At 42.9% G+C, this 24653-nt stretch overlaps 1 long non-coding RNA gene across 8 annotated transcripts in view; it reads left to right on the forward strand.

Annotated features, from left to right (window-relative positions):
- Positions 1–18734: 18734 nt before the first annotated feature.
- LOC147344031 (uncharacterized) overlaps positions 18735–24653 on the forward strand; it is a 104731-nt gene continuing 98812 nt past the window's right edge. For all 8 annotated transcript variants that reach the window (XR_015155617.1, XR_015155619.1, XR_015155621.1 and 5 more), the window contains exon 1: positions 18735–18876. This is a non-coding gene — a long non-coding RNA (uncharacterized LOC147344031). The remainder of the gene's footprint in view (positions 18877–24653) is intronic.

The following is a 24653-nucleotide window of genomic DNA, read 5'->3' on the forward strand; positions in this document are numbered from 1 at the left end:
TAGGATTAAGGAAACACGTATATTAAGAAATGATACAATATGAATTTTAAAAGTGCCCTGGAAGTAATTGGAGGAGTTGGTGATGAGGGACTCGGGTGTGTGACACAATTGCTCAGTGAAACGCCCGCCAGTAAACGTGTCTCTATCCTCCTCTCTTTTTTTCCTTCTTTCTTCTATCCTCTTTCACTGTCTCCTTTCTTTCTTCCCTTCCTTTCTTTTTCTCTCTCAAAAAGAAATCACCTGAAGCTCAAGGCTGACCCAGCCGCCACCCCCTCACCCCACCTCCCATGAACAGAGCCATTTCCCTCCCAATAGTGACAGTTGGAGACAGAGTTTCAGACCCTTTACCTCAGAAAATCCCCCACCCCCTCCCCAGGCCTGTCATCTCTTTCCTGTGTAGACCTGCAAGGGAGGCGACCTTACCTCTCTTGCTTAGGAGGAGCCTGGCAGTGCTTTCTGAACTGAATTCATGTAAGAAAGGGAAGCGCATGTTTTGGAAGAACGTACCCTTCTGCTGCCAACACAAGCAGATCTTTAGAGAGAAGGGAAACTGCAACCCCTCCAAGATCTTTGCTCTCCTTTGGAGCCCAGGAGCTCAGGTTTCACAAAGGAATTTATAGAGCAGACTGACGCCTCTGGGGTTGGAATGGGCTCAGAACCAAGTGGAGAGCAAGAAGAGGGACAGGCACCCCTGTCTGCTTTGTGTGGGCTGGAATTGTTTACCAGGGGATGAAAACGTCCTCTCACTGAAAAGGAATGTTTGGCAAGGAAATGACCTCTGGAGGCTCAACCCAGTGGCTCCCTGGGGAGGCAGTCTGGGTGAGTAAGAGAGCAGAACCCCCAAGCTGGACAAAGCTCATCAGGCTGGGCGAGGAGGGGGCTGGGATCACAGGAGCTTTGTGATGTTTAAAGCAACTCCTGCCTTCAAAGGACAGCTGTCCTCTTGATAAATTATGTTTTGCAAAAGAAGGAAGAGGAAAAAAAAAAAGCTTGAGTGGTGTGAAAGCATATTGAAAAATAGAAGAAATGTTTCCTAATGTACCATTTAGCTCAAAGCTATCCTAGGTCCTTTCAAAACCACGTTTGGGGGTCCCAAGATGGCACAGGGTGAGTTGCTCTGGTTGCTGACATTTCTACTTGGATGAAATGGAGAGAGAGATGACATTCTTCCTTATTTGGCAGCTCTGGAAGTCAGATTCCCTCGTCATCTCTCTTCCTATAAGACCCTGGCCCTGTAGAAGCCCAAACCATTCAGCAGGCCCCACCCTTGGCGCTTGCTTATCTCAGAGTCTTCGCTGTGGAATTCCCAGGCCCACCCCAGTGCTCCGGATGCGCTTCAATCCATGGTCTGCCACTTGGCTCCTCTTGTGATGACAAGCAGATAACATAGCTCACATGCCTTCTCCTTTTCTTGCATACCAACCAGACCCCAGCTCCGAAAAGGAAACACACCACAAACCAAGAGAGATGGCAGTTTTATTTTTATATAGACATTGTTAAGACTCTGCAGTAAGCCTAGAATTGTGGAAAACACTCTCTTGTGTTGCTTCAGTTAATCTCCACATCCCAGGATTTTTACAGATGAAGAAATTAGCGGATACAGAGGTTAATTAAATATCCACAGTCACATAACAGACATGTATGTGTGTGTGTGTGTGTGTGTGTGTGTGTGTGTGTGTGTTGGGAGTGAGGGGCAAATTCAAACCCGAGCCTGACTCTAAGTCCAAACCACTTTTATTGTAGTTAAATCCTATCACAACTAAGCATGACCCCAATGGCAATCACTTTCAAGAAGATTTACCAAGTTCGGACATCATTAACTTTAAGACAAGTTTTCTTTTTTCAAGGCATGCTAGCAAAAGTGGCACTTTCATTATTCATCAACATCACCATGGTTCCAGCCACAACTTAAATGCAATTTACAAAGGCTCCATATCTGAGAAACAAGAAGCAGAGAAAATATTTGCTAACCACATTAGTAAATGAATAGGTGTAAACATGAAATGAAGTGGCAGAAATATGCCCGAATCAATAAATATGAAGGAGTTAAATGCCTCTTTTAAAAGACAGTTGCTCTTATATGGGGTAAAACAATATGAACCAAGCTGTTTTGTGAGGGCTTCCCTGATGGCTCAGTGGTAAAGCATCTACCTGCAATGCAGGAGACGCAGGAGATATAGGTTCGATCCCTGGGTTGGGAAGATCCTCTGGAGGAGGAAATTGTCACCCACTCCAGTATTCTTGCCAGGAAGTTCCCATGGACAGAGGAGTGTGGCGGGATACAGTCCACAGGATCACACAGAGTTGGACGCGACTGAGCATGGATGTACACATCAGCTGTTTTCTAAGAGACACATTTATACCAGGATGACACTGAGAGGATGAAAATAAAGAGGTGGACAAGGGGATACCATGTAAATGCAACCAAAATAGTCAGAAGGGGCAATGTTAGTATAAGACAGAATAAATTCAAAGCAAAAAAGCACTAAATGAGACTAAAAAGGATGAAAAACACCATCCAGTGAGAATTTCTACCAATAATTAATTTTTATACCGTCAACAATATAGCAGCAAAATTTCTAAAGACCAAATCTGTGTACTCAGGCCTGCTAAGAATGGGTATACTCAGTAAAAAGTATTGTCTGGATCCGATAGGAACTTGCTATCTCTTCCAGTATGTAATTTGTATGCAGTGTATTTAAAGCAAGGAGCTTAAGCTCAGATTTCTAGATTGGAAAGACTCGAAGTATTTCAGGGAGAGTTTATTTACTCTGTATGAGTATTTTACGTCAGGGAAGCATTATAACAAATAGACCGTGAAAATCGCACCACATCCTAAGGAAAAACAAAAAGCCACAGAAGGTTCTTGGAGTGTCTCTTCAGGAAATCCTCAAGCACTCAAAGCCCTTGCCAGTTAGGGTAATGTGTTCATAAATTTCCCCTAACAAACTCATTCCAGCATCAGAAAATGACAAATCAATCAAACTTTAAAGGATTGATGGCTAAATAAACTCTTCCAGGACCGTAGGCATGAATCCAGGGAAGGAATTTATGCCAGAAAATTGAACCCCTTCCTGCCAGAAATGGAAATAAAGACAGAAACCCAGTTACTTCAACTCACATCTACCGCGCTTTAGTCAGGAGAGTGAGGGTGCAGCTGAGAGCTTCTCAAAGGTGAGAAGAAAGTAAGGAAAAGACAGGAACTAAAGTGTTCAGTTCTTGAACAAACCTCACCTTGTCAGCAGGGCTTGGGTCAGTGGAGGAAAGGAGCCCACTGACCCCTTGTAAGGGGGAAGATTGTGGAGTAAGCACCTAGGTTCCAATGATGTCTTCTGAGGGGCACACGATTTGAATCGATATTAAAGGAAACTGAAAGCTAGTAAGTACAAATCTAGACTATTCAGTCTGGTAAGCCTAAATTAGACAGTGAATAAGTTGGAAGCACTTGAAGGAAAATTAATGTAGTTGAGATCACGAGTCTTTTGTGTTCTATGTTCAAACCCCATAAATCCTTCCAAACTCTGTGTGGATGTAGAATGGAGACCCTACTAGGTCATTGACCAACATGACTTTTTGGTCTGAATGGATTGAACACACACACACACACACACACACGTGTAATTGCATGTGTGTATGTCTATACGTGTGTGTAACTGCAGGTGGGTAGATTTTAATTTCTGTCTCTCCCTCTCCATTCCTCGCGTGGTCTTTTCTCTGTCTCCTCCCCTGTCTGATCTAACTCTCTGCCTCGGTGTGCACTCCCTGTGTGGCAGTCAGTACGTATGTCTTTTCTCTGCACGTGTCTTCATGGAGCTCAGTGTACCGCTCTCAGTCACAGGCTGTTTGCCCTTCTCTCTTGCTCTCTCTGTCTCCCTCCTCTTTCTTACTTTTGCAAAGGCAAAAGCAGCCCTGCTGCTGGGATGCATTCTCTACGAATGGTGTGAGCATTCAGGATGAACAAATACGGTAACAGGTTTCAATCAGAGTTGAGGTCATGGTAGCCAGGCAATGCTTAAACCCTGCACAGTGCTCAGGAAACTCAGGACTCTCACAGACACCTCACACCTCATATCCAGGCTCCTGAGATCAGGAGGAGAGAGAGAGATATAGCCAGTCCCTGGTTTATAAAAGGCATCAGAGGCTCTTTGTTGGCAACCACCACTTGTCATAATTCAGTCAATTTTCCATCCCAAAGCAATTTACATTCATGTCTTTGTGAGGATTACTTTGCTCTGCCCTTACTGGAGGGGAAACTGTCTTCCTTAGAATCATTTAGATAATTAGAGTAAATCCACTGGATAAAGGAAAGCTCTGGTACAACAATGAAACTATTGAAAAATGTTTTTTTTTTTTTTTTTTATTCGCTCTTCTTTTAAAAGAACATTCAAAGAAATTGCCACATCAGAGTTCTGAAATGTCAAGAATTCCTCTCATTTCTTGTGGTAGCTAATGCCAGGAACATTCTAGAACACTGCAATTGCTTGTTCTTTAGAGTGAAGGATAAAGGATAATTTTGTTTCCCTGTGCTTTAACCTACCTGAGAAGTATTTTTTCGAGGTCCTCCTTGAGCAAAAGACTGAAAAATGTTCAACCAACCTATGGGGAAATAACTTTTTTTATTAAAGGGCTTTGCTTAATCAAGCATACATCTATGACATTTTAGGGATTTCATTTTTACTGAATCCTTCCAGAACCTGCAAAAAAACTTCAAAATGGACAGCACCAACTTCAGCTACAGAAAACAGTTGCAGTGAGGGTTAAAGGAAACAGGCTACAGTGCAGTGTGTCAAGGGTGCAGCTTCATTTTTCTGTATTTCCCTTTTGTGATTTTTTTTTTTTTTTAAAAGAGGAATCCAAATCAGAAAGGCAGGGGAGCCTATCGCTTAAATTCATGACTCATGAAATTTGTTAGAAAGTTTTGTTGGATTTTTTTTTTAAGTCTTATGGAAAGGCTATGTAGGGTGTGGAACTTTCCACCTAGGAAACTTTCCCCCAGGTGGCTCTAGCTGTAAACAACCCACCTGCCAACACAGGAGGCATAAGAGACTTGGGTTCGATCCCTGGGTCAGGAAGATCCCCTGGAGGATGAAATGGCAACCCACTCTGGTATTCTTGCCTACAGAGTCCCATGGACAGAGGAGCCTGGAGGGCTACAGTCCATAGGGTCACAAAGAGCTGGACATGACTGAAGCAACTTGGCACACATGCAGGACAAATTCTAAACTGTAATGGGACCTTCCCCTCAACCCAGCCTATCTATTACCATTTATTGAATACTCACTATATGCCACATTCTGGGATAAATGTTTAATTAGTTTTGTATCAATACAGATAAGATTGTGCTTGTGCTGTGCTTAGTCACTCAGTCGTGTCCGACTCTTTGTGATGCCATGGACTGTAGCCCATGAGGCTTCTCTGTCCATGGGGATTCTCCAGGCAAGAATACTGGAGTGGGTTGCCATGCTCCCCTCCAGGAGATCTTCCCAACAGCTATCAAACACAGATCTCCTGCACTGCAGGATTCTTTACTTTTTCAGATTCTTTACCACCTCAGAATTTTTACCATCTGAGCCACCAGGGAAGCACACAGATAAGATTACTATTCTCTATTTTACAAGGAAGAAACTGAGCCTCATGGGTTAAAGCAATTTGTTCATACAGCTAAGAAGGAAGAAATATGGGATTCAAACCCAGGTCTGCTGACCTTACAGTCTGTATTTTTAAATACCTGTCCCATGGCTAGACTCGACACCTGAGAGTTCAGCTACAGGGAGAAAATTGGCTCCAAGCCTCAGTGGATATGGAAAGATTATGGAGACCTTTGTAGTAAGAACTATTGAACTATTGTAGTAAGAAATAAAACAGGAAGAGAGCTAGAATTTGTGAGAAGGAAAATACAGAGCAGCTCACTATCCAACATGCCCAATAGCCAGAAATCACCAATAAATGAATAATATTAAGTATTATTAATTAATTTATACCTATAATAAGATGTTCCATGGTAAGGGGGACTGCCAAGAGAATTGAGTATAGAGGTTAAAGAAGCATGTAAAGGAGATGGGCACCTCCTTCCCCTGGTTGGATATTCACAGCAGACCAGCTCTTCCGTCTCTGCATCGAAGAGGATTGGAGCGATGTGGGAGGTACAGAAAGCTTCTCCACCACTCAGAGCTGCGTGCCCACCACTGGGCCTGGCCATGAGCTTGAACTTCCCATGGGACAGCTGGAAACACGACATTGCAGGGAGCTGAGCTTGAGCCATCTTGCTGTCATCCCACCTAAGAGGGTTGTCCGTCCAGTGTGGAGTAGAGGGCATGGAGCTGGAGCTAACTGCTTTTGTTAGGGAGGAGGAGGGATTCCTCAGGAGTGTCCAAAGAACTGCTGCATGTGTGTCTGTCACATGGGCCACATGGACACTGAGCACTATGACCTGGATAGTTAGCAACGCAAGGGAGGCGCTTCACTAGCTGAGTGAAAACAAGTTTTCCCTTTCTTCTTCCCTCTTTCCCACTTGCAACGGTTAATTTTATGTGTCAACTTGATGGGCCCCAGGGTGCCCAGATATTTAGTTAAACATTATTCTGTGTGTGTCTATGAAGGTTCTTCTAGATGAGATTAACATTTGAATCCAAGGACTCAGTAAAGCAGACGGCCCTCCCAAGGTAGATGAGCCTCATCTAACCTGTTGAAGGTCTGAATAGAGTAAAAGACTGAGCAAGAGAGAAGTGGATCTTTGTCTGTTTCTGAGCTGGGATATCAGTTCATCTTCACCTGCCCTCAGACTTGGACTAGAATTACACCATCATTCCCCTGTGTCTTTAGCTTGCCAACTGTGGATCTTGGGACTTGCCAGCCTCCAAAATCATCTGAGCCAATTCTTACAATAAATCTCTTTCTGTATGCATTTATTTCTTTTTCTTTTTTTAACTTATTGAAGTAAAGTTGATTTACAATGCTGTGTTAGCTTCAGGTAGCAAAGTGATTCAGGTATGCGTACATATATACCTATTTTTTCAGATTATTTTCCCTTATCAGTTCAGTTCAGTCACTTAGTCGTGTCCAACTCTTTGCAACCCCATGAACCGCAGCACACCAGGCTTCCCTGTCCATCACCAACTCCCGGAGTTCACCCAAATTCACGTCAATCGAGTTGGTGATGCCATCCAACCATCTCATCCTCTGTCGTCCCCTTCTCCTCCTGCCCTCAATCTTTCCCAGCATCAGGGTCTTTTCAAATGAGTCAATTCTTCACATCAGGTGGCCAAAGTATTGGAGTTTCAGCTTCAGCATCAGTCCTTCCAGTGAATATTCAGGACTGATTTCCTTTAGGACTGACTGCAGTCCAAAGGACTCTCAAGAGTCTTCTCCAACACCGCAGTTCAAAAGCATCAATTCTTCGGCACTCAGCTTTCTTTATAGTCCAACTCTCACATCCATACATGACCACTGGAAAAACCATAGCCTTAACTAGATGGACCTTTGTTGGCAAAGTAATGTCTCTGCTTTTTAATATGCTGTCTAGGTTGGTCATAACTTTTCTTCCAAGGAGTAAGCGTCTATTAATTTCATGGCTTTTCCCTTATAGGTTATTGCAAAATATTGAGTATAGCTCCCTCTGTATATATTTAGAGCCCTGACAACTGGAGAGGAAAGGTATAGAGCTTTGAACCACATAAAACATTGAAGTTTTATACCATGTCAGGCAAAATTTTAACAGCTGAAAGTGAAGGGAAAGTTATGGAATATATCTAAATTCTGTTACAGCCTAAAGAATGATTTGATGGAGTATAATAGGGACTTGGGAATAGCCATTGAAATAAATCAAAATATTTCATGTTTATACTCCAAGAAGTTTAAACTCTTCAGTAACCTAGTTACATGCCTGACCTTATCCCACAAAAGGCTTAAGTCATTTATTAAATGCCATTTAATACAATGGAAAATAAAATCTATGATAGGAAAAAATGTAAACAGAATAGAATGATAATCAATGAGAAAGGAAAGTCCCAGCAAAGGTCCACAGGCCTCCCAGTCCTGCACTGATAGCAGGGTTAAGCCACTGACTTGGTTCTGATCTTCTTGGCAGCCAAAGCAGAAAGGGGAACTGGATTCATTGACTGATTATAGGAACAAAGTATGCTAACAATTTTCAGAATAAAAATGTTCTGGATGGTAAACTGTGTGATCAAGTGTTCAACACCAGTGACTGTCACTATACAATGCCCTGTCCTCCACGGCTTCATTGCTTTAACACTTAACTACACCCTCAAGGAGATCCAACCAGTCCATTCTAAAGGAGATCAGCCCTGGGATTTCTTTGGAAGGAATGATGCTAAAGCTGAAACTCCAGTACTTTGGCCACCTCATGCGAAGAGTTGACTCATTGGAAAAGACTCTGATGCTGGGAGGGATTGGGGGCAGGAGGAGAAAGGGACGACAGAGGATGAGATGGATGGATGGCATCACCGACTCGATGGACATGAGTTTGAGTGAACTCCGGGAGCTGGTGATGGACAGGGAGGCCTGGCATGCTGCGATTCATGGGGTTGCAAAGAGTAGGACGCAACTGAGCGACTGAGCTGAACTGAACTGACACCCTCCAATTAATAATATGCTTTGTTTGTGTGTGTGTGTGTGTGTGTTAGTCACTCAGTCACATCCGACTCTTTGCAACCCCATGGACTGTAGCTTGCCAGGCTGCTCTACCCATTGGATTCTCCAGGCAAGAATACTGGAGTGGGTTGCCATCCCCTTCTCCAGAGGATCTTACCAACCCAGGGATTGAACAGGGTCTCCCGCCTTGCAAGCAGATTTTTGACCATCTGAACCACCAGGGAAGCCCAATAATATGCTTTAGATGGATAATATTAAAGACTAAAATGGGGAACCACATGCTGAGTGCAGTGTGAGCATTTCTAGTTGTCCTCATTTTATAGATGGGGACTCTGACGCCAACAGAGATTAGGTAACTAGACTACATTGCCCCAGCTAGCAAGCTGCAGAACCAGAGTCTGAAATCAGATCTCCTGGTTCCTAAGCCCACATTCTTTACTAAGCCCAACTCTGTAATGCTATTATGGGAAATGAGAGAATACTGACAGCGCCCTCTTGGCCTGAGTGCTTGAGAACTGGGGTATTCTGGTCAACTGAGGAGTGAGCATACTGGTGACATCTCGTAATCTAGGGAATGCGGCGATATGACGACAATGGTTAACAGTGTCTGAAAACTCCACCCAGCACTGGATACACTCCATGCTAGTTCATCTTTCAGGCCACAGAATGAGAATCCATATCCCTCTCACTGACGATCTGAACCAAACTTCTCTCTCTCTTTTTTTTTCCCCATATGCACAGTTGAGATTTTTCAGGTAATTACATTTAACTAACAGTGTAGACAGCAAACAATTAATAGAACCGAAACTCTCCACCAATCTGTGTTAAATGCCCTCTGTTCACACTGGATTTCATCCTTATCTCTGATTTTCAGGATTTCATGCCAACAGACTGGTAGCCTGTGATTTGGACGAAAATGCCTGAAAACAGTTTATTCTTTCCTTTGGCGTCCTCATCAGTGGTAACTGAATTGCTCTGAGACAAACCTGGGAAGAAATATCTTGCATCAGCTTGTTTTCTGAGTACTGCCATGGTTAACTGACTTCCTGTGCAGGAGACGCAGTTGTAGGTAACCACAGAAACAGAAGTATTTCTTCCGGCCTTTAACAATGAAAGCTGGAACCTGTGAGATCTGGGAAAAGCTGAGTCTGAATTTCCCCACTTGGAGCTCCTGCCTCAACCACAGCAGCCGAGTTCCCAGAACGTATTAGAGAAATCACAGAATTAAGAGGTAAAGACCTGAGTTCTCATCCTGGGCTGCTTCAGGCAAATTGTCCTCTACACATGAGAAGGATAGTGATGCCTTGTTACCTAAAGGTCATAATATGTAATAACATCTGAAGTTATCTAACCTTCACATGTTGAATATTAACAGCGTACCCAGGTAATGCTAGTGGTAAAGAACTCATCTGCCAGTGCAGGAGACATAAGAGATATGAGTTCAATCCCAGGGTCGGGAAGATCCCCAGGAGAAGGAAATGGCAACTCACTCCAATATTCTTGCATGGAGAATCCCATGGACAGAGGAGCCTAGAGGCTATACAATCCATGGGGTCACAAAGAGTCAGTCATGACCGAAGGGATTTAGCACACAGGTGATGTTCTGGGGGTGGAACTGTAAACAAAACTAAGTCCCTGCCCTCATAGAGATAAAACTTTACAGTGGGAGTGACAACTGTTGATGTTAAGTTTTAAGAGATCTTCTGGCCACTCTGGAGAGAATAGACTGCAAAGTTCAAAGCAGCAAGACCAGTTAGAAGGCTATTGCAATAAGATAGGTGAGATTTGACTCTGGCTTATGAGGGTAGAAGTGATTAAGGGTGATCAGAGCACAGATGTGTTTTAAGGTTGCTAAGTCCCTTCAGTCGTGTTTGACTCTTTGCGACCCCATGGACTGTAGCAGCCAGGCTCCCTTGTGCATGGGATTCTCCAGGCAAGAATACTGGAGTAGGTTGCCATGCCCTTCTCCAGGGGATCTTCCCAAACCTGGGATGGAACTCACGTCTCTTATGTCTCCAGCGTTGGCAGGTGAGTTCTTTACCACTAGTGCCACCTGGGAAGCCCATTTTTTTTTTCTTTTTTTTTTTTTAATTTTATTTTTAAACTTTACATAATTGTATTAGTTTTGCCAAATATCAAAATGAATCCGCCACAGGTACCCTCCTCCCTCCCCATACCATCCCTCTGGGTCGTCCCAGTGCACTAGCCCCAAGCATCCAGTATCGTGCATTGAACCCCATTTTAAAGGTGGAATCAACCAAATTTTTCTGATGCAAAGTGTTGGTGTATGAGAAAAAGTGGAGTTAGAGATGGCTCCAAGGGTTTTCCCTGAGTAATTGGGAGGGCTTTGCTGCCAAGTGGAGCAGGGAGATGGAAGACACTACAAGATGTCTTCAAATGTGGCTGCTTGGGTAAGGTCCTCCCCTGGATCCAGGCTCCTTCTCTGTGAGTTGGACACATGGCGGATGCAATGACCTTCAATGGGCAGTTGTTCAGCTCCAACCAGCCACTGCCCCCACTCCCCACATTTCTCTGGGGCCAGCATCTCTGTACCCTTCACTGTGTTGATGCCTGGCAGCCCTGCCCTCCCTCCGGTGCCCACGTTCATCTACCCTTTGGAGGCTATGGGCACAAGAGGAGGCCGTTTTCTGTGCCTTTAGAGGAATGAGAACTTAAGGGTGGTGTCCTTATCATGCTTTGCCTCCCTACCTGCCTCTGCTCTCTCCCCAGGGCTTAGACCAGTGGGAGCAAGTCTGCAGCTCAAGAGGCAGTACAGACTTTCATCTAGGGATTGAAATGGCAGTCTCCCCACCAGAGTTTATAGGCAGTTCTCATGGGCCTCGCTTCCCTAGTTCGAGGGAGGGACAGTTGGTGGCCTTCTCCCTGAGAGAGGGCAGCATCTTTCTGAAAATGATATGTTTTCTTAAAGGCGGCTCCTTCCAGACTGCAGTGCCCTCTTAGATCTCTTCTCCCCAGGGTCCCCTGTCTTGCACAGGTGATGGTGGAGGGTAGCAGCAGGGGTAGTCCTAGAGCCAGAGTGGGACTTTGTTTGAACTGGAGTTCTGAGAACTTGTTAACATCTCAGTAGAGTTATCTTTGCTCCATAAAGCAAAGTCAGGAGCAGAGGGAAAAAAAAAAAAACCTTAATACTTCAAAACATCCCATAATGTACAGGATGAGTTGTTGCCATGAAGCAACAGAGAGCCCTGTCTGTCCCTAAGAACACACATCAGAAAGAGTGGCCCCTGCCCAAGGCAATGAGGGAAATGCCTTCCAACAGAAGAGATGTGGAAACACCCATTTCCCAAGGCAAGGGGTGGAGATTCTGGTCTAAAATCACTTTTTATGGGCCAATCAGCCCAATGGGACATTTAACTTTTCTAAGACTCAGTTTCCTGATCTCTAAAATTAGCCTTGAATTCATCTGCCTGGTTTTCCCAGCTCCGGTTTTTAAGAGTTAAGATGACGGAATGTGCTGATGTTGTATAAATAAAAGAAACAAGTCACTTTATTTTTAGCTATCTGGAAATCCCCTTCAGAATTTGTGACTAGAGATAGAATTCAGATTTATAACCCAAGATAATATTCTCCTATCTCAAATGTCCCCAATTTACTCTCTGGCTTATTGTTATATCCATTTGTAATTTAAGCCAAATAGATGTTGTCCTGATTAAATAAAAGCAAAAATCAAGTAACTTGGACTTCAAACTTATCAGCAAATTCATAAAACTAGAGTGGCATGGCAAAGATGTCAACTGAAACACACAGAATCTCTTAAAGGAGTCCAGTGACAAATGGATAAGCAGTAAGCACGGGTGTCTGTCCAGGACTATTAAAATGATCTTAAAACTACAAGGTGGGTTTGTTGGAAGGGCACATGGGGATCTCCTGGAACCTAAGAGCAGATGGGGTAGCAGACCCCATGGGGGCGGGTCCCAGGGGCTGGGGCAATACTTCTCACCAGCTATCCAGCTACATGGTCTTTTATCTTGGCTTCTTTCTGCATATCTACAGGCACACTTCAGAGAGAGTGTGGGTTCAGTTCCAAACCACTGCAATAAAGCAAATATTGCAATAGAGTGAGTCACATGAATTTTTGGTTTTCCGGCGCATATAAAGATTATGTTTACACCACACTGTGGCCTATTAAGTATGCAGTAGGATTTTGTCTAGAAAAACAATGCACGTGCTGTAATTTAAAAATACTTTATTGATAAAAATGCTAGCCATCATCTGACAATGCAGTGCTGTCACAAACCTTCAATTTGTAAAGAACGCAGTAAGTGGAGCACATAGTGATATGCCAGTACTGTTACTGAGGAGGAGAAGGTGTAGGCAGGGTTGACAAACTAATGGAAAAGTGTGTGGCAAACTGCAGAGCTCAGTGAGCCTTTTTCTTAATAAAACTAGTCCAGTTTTAGTTACTCGTGCTTCTGATTTTAATGGCCTTTGCTGTCATGGGGAGCCTAAGAATCTTAAATTGTAGGTGCCTTAGGATCACCAGCAATAATAAAAATAAAAAAAAGATAAAGCACTGGATAACAAGACAGGGAGCGTTGATGGAAAGCTGTCAAGTCCCTGAAAGACAGAAATAAGGCATGAAGACTCCCAGGTTCCTAGACCATGATTCTGGCGACAGTTGACCTGTTGACTTAAAGATGACATTTAAAAGGGTTGGCTAGAAATAATGACAGGGTCAGAACCTGTTAACCATGTTAAGATTTGAGAAAGGACCGTCAGTAAGAAAAAGTGAAACTGTGCCTATTACTCAGACATCTTTGGCCTTTTTTCTTTCTTTCTTTTCGGAAACAATTTCCAGACCTTACAATAATTTGAGCCAAAAGTTACAGGCCCAGATCCTAGTCCAGGCTTTGACACTAATTTTTCAGAAACCTTTTTCCTGGAGCCTGGAGTTTGATGAATAGCACAGAGTTCCTTCCCGAATGCCTTTGGTGCTAAATGCTTTGATGTCTTGAGAAGGCTACAATGCTGGTTCCATCACTGACCAGTTATATGCTCTTGGGAATATACTTAACCTAAGTTTTTCTCATAAAGCCTTGAGCAGTTCACTTTCTTGTGATGTATCATTTGTGTTACATTCTTTAACTCTTTTGAGGCAGTGTTTCTCACCTGCAACACTTTGTCTTGGCTTGGCTACCACTGTTGGCACAGTGCCAAGCTGGGACCCTCTGTTCAAGAAATGTTTATAATTTACTTGATTTTGCCAAAAATATTAGTAATCATTTATGAAAATTTTCCTCTGGGCAAAATCTGGTCACTTTAATGAGGGGAGAGGAAGGAGGACCATCAAGGAGTAAGATTTGTCTTTAGGAACCTTTAGTTCTATGTAGAGACCAGATAGGTAATTGACCTGGCAGGTTTCTCCTCTGCTCTCCCTCAATGTGTGACCCCAGGGATCCGCTTGGGAGTAGAAACTGTTGGGACCAGAGTTGTTGTCTAGCTAGATGATCCTGGCTTCCTAGTGACGCACAGAGACACAGAAAGGAAGCTGCTGCTACTTGTTAGATGTCCTGTTTTCCTAAATATATATTGGACATTAAAGGAGCTCTGCTGTTCATCTTTAAAACATTCGGTTATTGCCTCAAAGATCTGGAGCTGCACAAGCTGGGGGGCAGGGCAGAGGTGAAGGGGAGAGTTATTTGTGCATTGTGCTCCTGGCTTTTCCCCCCTCTCCTAATTTCCTTGTACCCCAGAAAGGAGCAAATCCTCATGCCTGCAGGCAGCAGGGCTTCTCCCATGGACATCCCCCTCCACCCCTGTCCCACCTCTTTCTCCTTCAGTCAGTTCTCTATGATCTTCCAGGGCAGAAGGTGAAGGTTGGAGAAGTGTGAGTTCTGGTCCCATGGATGAGGGGAGGGGAGAAGCACCAGAAAGAACGGGATGGGGGAGGAGGAGGACTTTCCATTTCAGATTGCCATTCATTTCCTCCTCGATAATCTAAAATCACACACTCTTTGTGAACCAGAAGACTAGCTTTTCTCTGCTAATATCCACTCCAGTGTGATATTCCTATTCCTCCTCTGAACAGAACTTTGGTCCTGTTTCTGATGAAATAAAAATTCTGGTCTTACCGAGCTGAGAGAGTTTGTCCCCTCCATATCTGGGTAATTGTGAAGCTTCCTGGCATTAACTGACATTGACGGGTGCCTGTTATCCCTGATTTCTCCTCCTTACTAGGCGGAAGAATAGGCGGCAGGTAAGGGTGAAGGTTCAGCCAGCCTCATAACAATGGATTACAGGAGCTAATGTCAATTCACACAGCATCTTTCCCTAGGAGTCCAAGGAAGTATTGGTACCCTGTGAAACTGCAGTGCCTGGTTTCTAGGGAAGCTGCCTGAGTGACCCTTTCCTATATCTTTAGAGTGTTGTCCACAACCTAGTGTCATCTCTACCACTCCCTAAGATTGAAGGCAAAAGAAGAGGGTGATAGAGGATGAGATGGTTAGATAGCATCATCAACTCAGTGGATATGAACTTGGGCAAACTCTGGGAGATAGTGAGAGACAAGGAGGCCTGGCATGCTGCAGTCCATGGGGTCGCAAAGAGTCAGACATGACTTAGCGATTGAACAATAACAACCACCACTCCCCACCTGAGGCTGTGGGCCATCTGAGGGCAAAGTGTGCCCCACCACCTGCAACTAAGGGCATGCCAGCTGCCCTCCCACCACCCTTTGCTCACAACATTTTGTGAAAAGAAAAGAGTGATGTTTTACCTCCCTTGTAATTGTTCAGAAAGTACAGCATCCCCCTCCCAAGCACTGAGACTCACACTATAAAGTCAGCCCATAATGGATGAGATGAGATATATACAAAAACTGGCAGAAGACAGATTGGCTTCCGAGCCTGAAACTGGAAGGCCAAGCAATTCTGGCTCCATCGACTTGTCTAAAGCTGCATGGAGTGAATGGTATTACTGTAACCCAGGAAGTTCAGGATGGTTAGACAACTGTAGCTCTAGTAAAGGACAGGCAAGGCAGAAAGAACCTGCAACGTGTCTCCAGAGCTGACCCTCAGGTGTGACCTGTCTGTTCCAGCTCGTGCAGACAGATGATTCAGCTGTCAGAGCCTGGAGACATAAAATATTTGAATCATGCACGCAGTTACCATTCATATCGTTTCATCCTCACTTAGCATCTGTAATTGTAATCAAATTACAATCTGATTTTCCATGTATTTATTAATACCGCAATTTGTTCTAAAAAAATACATGAGGGAGCTTATGAAAGTGGGCATGCTTCCATTTAAAAAATAAAATTTAATATAAATTGTTACTGTAGGGTTTTGGTTTTTCCTGTCTCAAATCCTTTTTATTCTTATATGTCCACATTTTCTTTGAGCAAGCTAGCTACCTCTCAGGTGGAACTGGTACCATCTCATCATAAGTTCCTACACCTGGCACATCTGAAAATTCCATCAGCCCGGTCTCTGTGGCTTTGCCAAGTCCCCCACAGAAACTCAATTCTAGAAACTTTGTTGGAATCATGAGGAAAAAGCAGCTCTTCTTCCACTGGCATTGCTGTCAGTACGGTGATGTAAGCCTGACGCTGCCAGGAGCCTTCAAGGGATAGGCAGGAGCCTGAGGATGGAGGCTGCATAGAACAGAACAAAGCGAAGAGATGGAGGAAAAGACACCAAGTGTTGATGAGAATTTCTGAATTCTGAGATCCAACCATGGCGGAAGTTAGACCAATTCGTGGGTTTTCTTAGTAGTCCTAATGTATCCCCTTTTTTCTTGAGTTTCTAGCCCCTCTCAACTGAGGGTCTTGATTAGTTCAACATATCAGAAAAGTAGACAAAGGAAAAATTAGCATAGAGCAGGAAAAATGAGACTAATAGTAAGGTGAGCACACATCCCCACAAAATGTTTGCAGTAGACTCAGTATCTTTGTTGGCACTGGCCTGCAAACTCACCGCAAACTACATAGCAGTTAACGCAGGGGCCACCTGGTCACTGACACTAATTAGAGGACCCCGAAGAAGAAAACGAAGCAAATGCTCAGGAGAAATATTATTATTCCTGGTTATAAAGATTGAAGAAATTTCTCCTTTGGGCTCCTTGTAAAGATGCCGTGTGAAAGAATGAATCACACCCTCAAAAATATTCCTACAATAAATCCAACAATGAAATAATGACTTTCATGGGACTGTTTCTAGCAATGTCTTCTAAAGTGGACCGATGACATAACACCAGAGCCTAACTCAACGAGGACTGCTTTACAGTCCAGGAGTTCTGCCAGTCACGGATATGGCTCTTTGCTAACACGCTTGGTCAAAGTGACTCCTCCAACGGGAACATGCTGCCACATCCGCCTCTAGGTGACGAAACGGTCTAGGGCCATAACCCAGTTACAATTCCTTTGCTTTGGGAAGCTGATCTATGTCTAATTTTCTGTGGTAATTAGATGAATCGTTGTCTATTGAGGCCATTTATACTTTAATGCCTTAATGCAATGTCATATGCAAAGAAGACAGTGGGCCACGAGAGGGAGGCTTCCTTTCTAGTTTCCTAGAAGGGATACCTCCCTGATTTAAAGGAGTCTTCCTGCCTACAATCTGACAGAGACACAGGGTTTTAGTTACTGGTTTTTAACCTAATGAATTTCTTTTTTCTTTTTTTTTTTAATTTTTATTTGTTGAATTTCTTTTTTTTTAAATGAGGTTGCTTTTTTTATATTATTATTGAAGTATAGTTGATGCACAAAGTTGTGCTAGTTTCTTTTTCTTTCTTTCTTTTTTTTTTTTGGCCACACCACACAGCATGCAGGGTGTTAGTCTTAGTTCCCCAACCACCAAGGATTGACCATGCCCCTTGCAGTGCAAGAGCTGGTTGTTAATTAACCACTGATTGTCCCCATGTTGTTAGTTTCTATACAGGGTTTCAGTAAAGTGTACAGAAAGTAATTCACTTATACATGCAAATATATCTATTCTTTTTCAGATTTCCCCTTATACGTTTTGTAAAAAATACCGAGTATAGTTTCCTATGCTACACAGTAGATTCTTGTTGGTTATCTATTTTATATATAATAGTGTTCATATGTTAGTCCCAAACTCCTAATTTATCCTACCTTCCCTTCCCCTTTGGTAACCCCATCAGTTTATTTTCTTTGTCTGTGGGTCTATTTCTGTTTTGTATAAAAGTTCATTTGTATCATGTTTTTTAGAGTCCACATATAAGTGAAATCACCTGATATTTGTCTTTCTCTATCTGGTTTAATTCACTTAGTGTGATAATCTCTAGGCCCATCCCTGTTGCTGCAAATGATATTACTTCATTCTTTTTAGTGGTTAAGTAGTATTCCATTGAATAAATATACCACATCTTCTTTACCCATTCATCCGTCAATGGACACTTAGGTTGCTGCCATGTCTTTGTTATTGTAAGTAGTGCTGCAATGAACATAGAGGTACATGTATCTTTTCAAATTATATTTGTTTGTTTGTTTCCCAGATATATATTCAGGAGTGGAATTGCTCGATCATATGGTAGCTCTGTTTTCAGTTTGTAAAGGAACCTCCATACTGTTCTCTACAGAAGCTGTACTAGTTTACATTCCCACCAACAGTGTAGGAGGGTTCCTTTATCTCCACACTCTCTCCAGCAGTTATTATTTGTACTTTTTGGCAATGGCCATTCTGACCAGGGTGAGGCGGTACTACTTTGCTGCAGTTTTGACCTGCAGCACTAACTGTGTGGCTAGCACAGTGGAGTTCAAAGCCAGGCAGTCCCTGCTTGGTGGCAGAAAATGTTTCTCAACATATGAGTTGAATGTGTGATAATCGCACCCTCGAAGTGTATCTAATAAAGGTTTTCTGCTCCTGTTGAGACGGAGAAGTCTATAAAATCCCTAGTAACACTTCACTCTCTGGATGTAATCTTGGAAGCTAGGTTTTTAGCATTGTATGTGTCTGTATGGTCAGGCCGCTCAGGATGGCTCTTGCTCTCTGAACACCCCCTGCCTGACCAGTGCTCACTCCCCCTGCACTCTGTGCATGCAACTGACCTTCCCACTTATTTGCCCCAGACCCCAGCTGGTGACTGTTCTTATCAAGGGGGCGTGAGGGGCATGCCCTCTGCTGGTTTCCGTGGTAACTAGTGAGCCCACCTGAAATCAGTTTCCCCCTGTAATTAGCAACCTCCTTATTCCTTCCCCTCCTCTGTGGGAGTGAAGACTGCTGCCATGTCCTGCCTGCCATCAGCTGCACACAGTGGAGTGTTGCTTCAGGACCTTTCTGATGGGTAAGCTCCCCTTTCCACTAAACCACTGATGTCTCTGTTGCCAACTCCAAGCTCTTTCTTTGATCCTGAAGCTGGGCAAGGGCAGGCCTTATAGGCCTGCAGGGTGCAGCTCAGCAGTGTCCTACCAACTCTTTTTATTTATATGGTCATTATCCATTTTTTTAATGTACAAATAAGTTCATCTCTAATAGGCACAAATTTTAATGTATTCCTTTCCCTCAATTTGTATTTCCATTCCATTTCCTCCATAGAATTTCATTCTAATGTAATATATTTTTATATGTGAAAGTCTTTTACTGATATTTATCTTCAAGTACACTTTGTAAGTTGAAATTAATTTTTTAATTCTTGTGACTATAAAATTCTTAGTGTTAAAATTTTCAACTGGATTCAGTTATTCATTACAATAGATATTAATATGTGATTGATCAAAACAACATAACTATATTACAAATTATAATACATACTTAAACATAAGAAATAACATTTTATGAAATAGGTTCCTCTTGATGAGATCGATGGGACTTTTTTCAGTAGTTTGTATATGCATGGATGAATATTACTTACTGTTAGAATGAGACAGGATTCAACAGAAGTTCTAGTTCTTCTTTTTGTTTTTATAAATATGAGCATTGATCAACCTGGCTCACATAACTAGATGGGAATGGAAACAATTTTGTTTTCTCAATTCAACTCAATTATATTCTAATTTATAGTCATTTATTTATATTTTTGGACTTTAAGCTCATATATATATTCTTATGATTAATGTAACATACAATTACTATATAATATGTTATATATATAATATATTAGCTGGGAAATATTGAAGGCAAAAGGAAAAGAGGGCAGCAGAGGATGAGATGATTGGCTAGCATCCCTGACTCAATGGACATGAACTTGGGCAAACTCTGGGAGATGGTGAGGGACAGGGAGGCCTGGCGTGCTGCAGTCCATGGGGTCACAAAGAGTCAGAAATGACTTAATGACTGAATAACAGCAACAAACATTATATATTCAAATATTTGATTCCTATATATTCTGTTCTGCTGTGTTATATTCAGAAAATCACATTATGTTCCATGTTAAGATAATTTTTAGTGATCTTTGAAAAAATTACTTGGCCTTCCTTTAATTTAGCTGAAAGCAAAGCATTAGACATCATAATATTTAGAAAATTAGTCTTTAAATTCTATCACTAAGGCCATTTACTTGCTCAAAGCTATCAATTTCAGTTGCCCCTTTTTTCAAGCTCTGGACTTCTACACCCATTGTGAGATTCAGGATGCGTGAGTGGTACACAGAGCAGAGAAGCACAATTGTGATGGGGGCAGGGAAAGGACAAGCACACTGTCTCCTCTGCAGGTCGATACTCACATGGAAATTAAGGCTCTAGAAAAAGGTGCCCTTAAAATTCACTCTTTATACCCTCATCCCTTAGAAAGGTACTTATTAAACATAAGAAATGAAATAGTCATCTCAGTTTGAGTGTCAGTGTTCTAGTGAAGAAGAAAACATTTTATTAAAATATAGGAACTTACTAAAAAGTACTATAAAGAAGCAGCCAGTGGTAAAATTCTAGAGGCAGGGTGCTGTGTGAGAAAGACCATGGGAGAGGCCTTGTGACAGGTGCCACTGCACTGAAGTCCGAGGACAAGCACAGGCAGCGTGCAGAGCTGGGGAAGCACGTTCTAAGCAGGCGGAACAGCAAGTGCACAGGTCCCACTGGGATCACGCTTGGGTGCACATGAGTGGCAGGAATTAGGCTGGTATGGCTGGAGCACGGTGGACGGGGGAGGTGTGGAGCAAAGTGAGGCCAGAGAAATGGGCAGGGCCAGATTGGTTAGGGCCCTGAGGGAGCTGCCTATTATTCTCACTGCAGTCCATAGCCATTCGAAGTTTACCAGGAGAATGATAGGAGCTGAGCTGTGTTTTAGAGAGATCATTCCAGATACTAAGATATGAGGCAGTGGATGACACGGAAGTAAGAATAAAACCAGCAAACAGCTGGTGGCCTTAGACTAAGGCATATGGCCTTAGACTAAGGCAACTGTCTGCAAGGGGAAGAACAGAGTCTCAGGATAGGGGAGGAAGAATAGAGCTATAAGAGGTGTTGAATTAGGGCAATACTTTGTAGAAAAGGCCTACAGGAATTACTGATGAATATAGAGTGTAAAGAAAGGGAAAGAATCTACCTGTAGGATAAATTCTATTAAGTGGGATTACTTAACTATGTCTATGACATATTTCAACATCAGAAAATTTGAACCCAGTGGTGCTGGGCAGCTATTTGTGTCATGGCACTGACTGCTTTTTTTTTGGCTTATCATACTGTTCATGGGGTTCTTGTGGGGAGAACACTGAAGTGGTTTGCCATTCCCTTCTCCAGTGGACCATGTTTTGTCAGAACTTGCCACTATGACCCTTGTGTTTTGGGTGGCCCTGAATGACATGGCTCATAGATTCATTGAGTTATGCAAGCCCCTTTGCCACAAGACTGTGATCCATGAAGGGGCTCAACTCAGTGGACACGAATCTGAGCAAACTCCAGGAGACCTGAAGGACAGGAAAGCCTGGTGTGCTGCAGTCCATGGGATCACAAAGAGTCGGACATGACTTAGTGACTGAATGATGACTAAATGACCAAGAGCACCAGCCTGGAAGTCTACCTGGATAAGCAACAATGTGGATCCTACTCGTGGCTTTTTGCTCCAAATCACCATCCATGTACCAGGCATGAAAACTGCCACATAAAATCTCTGAAAATTAGCTCCATTTTTGAAGGGGGATTCTTACTGCCACAGTTCTTCAAAGTATATGCCGTGAATTTTCTGTAACTATTACCAAATAGGAGTTTTGAAAGTAAAATAAATATTTCAAAATTATCCATAATTTAAACAATTTTGATCAACCTAGTAAGAGAAATGATCTGATCTTTCGCACTATAGAAAATAGTATAAAAATGTTGTTACACAAAGAGGCGATTAAAGATCACACAGCCAAAATGTAAGGGAAGAAGTATGATAGAAATGTGTCAGGAAGGTGATGATTAAAATGTTACATGACCTTTCTTGATTTTTGCGATGATTATGGTATTTGTCAGCATTTTTAAATTTGCAATTCATTGTTATTTCTCAGCCTAAATGAATATTTATTGTCACACTCAATTTGTATTTTAATTTTGTATTATTTATGTAAAGAGGGGTCTGCAAATCATTTAAGCTTTAGGCCTAAAAAATCTGCCCCTGGCTAGTGGCATCACTTACAAGATGGGGAAGTCTTGGCAGGGAGCAGAAGATTGTTGTTGTTTTGGGGGCTGTGGTATTGGGTGGGTTCTCAGTAGTGGTTTTTGTTTTTTGTTTTTTGGAAGGGATGAGCCTAGGTTAAGTTAGAAATGATCATTAGACATCCAAATGGAGCTAGACAATTGAATCAATAGGTCTAGAGCTCAAGAATTCTGGGTTGGAGACATCAGATTGAGCATAATTAATGCACAGCTGGTGTTTAAAGCCCAAGAGTCTATGAAATTAGCTGGGGAAGGAGTTTATAGAGATGGAAGAGAAGCAGGTTCCTGACAGAACTCTCGGGTCATCAATGTTTAGATATTTAGTTAAAAAAAAAAAAGACTCAAGAGAAGAGGCTTGGCAGCAATAGCTGAGTGGGGAAGCCAGGAAAGTGGGAGCCCAGAGGCCTGGAGGAAATGACTCCATGGAAATGGGGAGGTCAGTCAGGCCAAACTCTGCTGCAAGGCCAAGAAAGACAAAGATGGAGCTGGCCCAGGGTTTTGGCCACTGGTAACTCTGACAAGAGTCATTTCCCTAAAGTGGTGGATAAAGAACAACTGGGTGTGGAGAGTTTGGGAGAGTGTGGACGATGAGGAAGCAATGGAGATGCCTGGAGACATCCCTATTAAAGAGTGTAGCTGTGGTGGGAGCAGAAGAAGGCAACAGTAGCTAGAGGAGTATGGGCCCAAAGGAATGCAGTTGGATTTTCACTTTAAATGTGTGATATTCAGGCATATATGTGTGTGGATGGGAATGAACCAGTAGAAAGGAAAACTGATGATGCAGGAAAGAATGGGGATAATTGCTGAGGAATCTGGGTCCAGATGGACACATTTAGCTTAAGTGAGAGCCAGGATGGAGGGATGGTGGAGAGTGTGGTTACCAACGCAGGTTGAGGATGGATCTGGTGCTGGGCACTGAGGTGTCCTCATCAGATCGCATCTATTTTCTCTGTATAGCATGGACATTTGGAGTCAGAGAACAGCTCTTCTCTTCTGACTATTGGGGATGAGGAACAAGAGAAAAAAGTGTTGAAGATTTGAGGTGAAAAAAGAAACGTAAATAGTTCTTGAGTGGAAAAGCAACACAGCTTTGCTGTTTGTACTGTTTTTGTTGCTTAGTCACTCAGTCGTTTCCGACTCTTTTGTGAACCCATGGACAATAGCCCGCCAGGTTCATCTGTCCAAAGGATTGTCCAGACAAGAATACCGGAATGGGTTGCCATTTCCTTCTCCAGGGAATCTTCCCAACCCAGGGATCGAACCTGTGTCTCCTGCATTGGCAGGCAGGTTCTTTACTACCGAGCCACAGGGGTGGCCTGCTGCTTGTATACTTTTCTACAAAATTGTAAGCTCTTTGAGGGATGAGCCTGTGATACCCATTTCCAGAAACCCTATAGAGCCAATATGGCATCTGGCACAAGCAGGCCCCTGAGGCACTCCTGTTGGATAGGTGGGTGGGTGGACTAATGGGAGCAGTCTTAGAGAAATCCAAACGTAGAAATAAACTTCATCAAATGAAGTAAAAGACTCCACCCAATGATGTGGGGCAGGGAGGATATGAGTGATCAGGAGGATTTTCCATGGGAGTGTGGCATGAATAAAGATGTAAGTGTAGCATCTTCTGGGAAGACTTTTCCCCAACTTGGGCAGAGATATGCATGTTTGAGACTATGGGGAGATACATTCATGTGTGTTGGTGAGAGAGGCCCAAGTGTGCTGTGCCTTGAAGGTTGTGCTAAGGAGTTTGGATTCCAGCTGAAATTAGCAGCATGTATGTGGTGCCCAGGCTGTGACTTTTATTTGAAGTCTTAATGAATACAACCTGGAAAAACTGAAATTTTAAAACCACTACTAGTTTCATGTCACTCAAAAAGTAGAAACTTAAAAAAGTACAGACTTCTGTTTCTTGGGAAGCCATCTGAATGGGTCTTTATACTACAAAAGTGTAAAATGTGTGGCTGTCTAAAATGAAGATGGTATTAACTCCAGAGGCTAAGCTCCTCTGTAAGACAAGGGAACAGGTTACTGCTGAGGGTGCAGAAAGAGTTGCATCTCTGCAGATATTTCCCTCAGAAAAATGGTTTCTTACACCCACTGGCAGATGCTTGTGTTCTATTTGGATGGATGTGTTCTTGTTCAGGCAATGTTCATAGGAGGCCAAAGGCAGAAGGGTGGGAATGGTGAGTGGAAAATGACTTCACCTTACCAAGGGGACTGGTTTGAGTTTGGCAGGATTTAACCTGGTCTGAACTTCTGTCTCCTGCCCATCATATCAATGAAGATCGATTAGCCCAGAAAGTACTATTATAAGAGTACTGTATTATGATGTGGTTGTCCAGAAATCCTCCTGCAGAGGAAAGCTATGTTTCTCTTGAAAGGAATGAATATCATTGCTGTCAATCACCCAGGGAAGAGCTAGATCGTAGAACAGGAAATAAGGATTGGGAAGGTTGATCTTAGACTAGAGAAGAGGAGAAATTCCTTTCATTCA

This window comes from Bos grunniens, chromosome 26, assembly GCF_055505025.1.
Source record: "Bos grunniens cultivar Pamir isolate PY7600 chromosome 26, Bosgru_T2T1.0, whole genome shotgun sequence".
NCBI classification, from domain to species: Eukaryota; Metazoa; Chordata; class Mammalia; order Artiodactyla; family Bovidae; genus Bos; species Bos grunniens.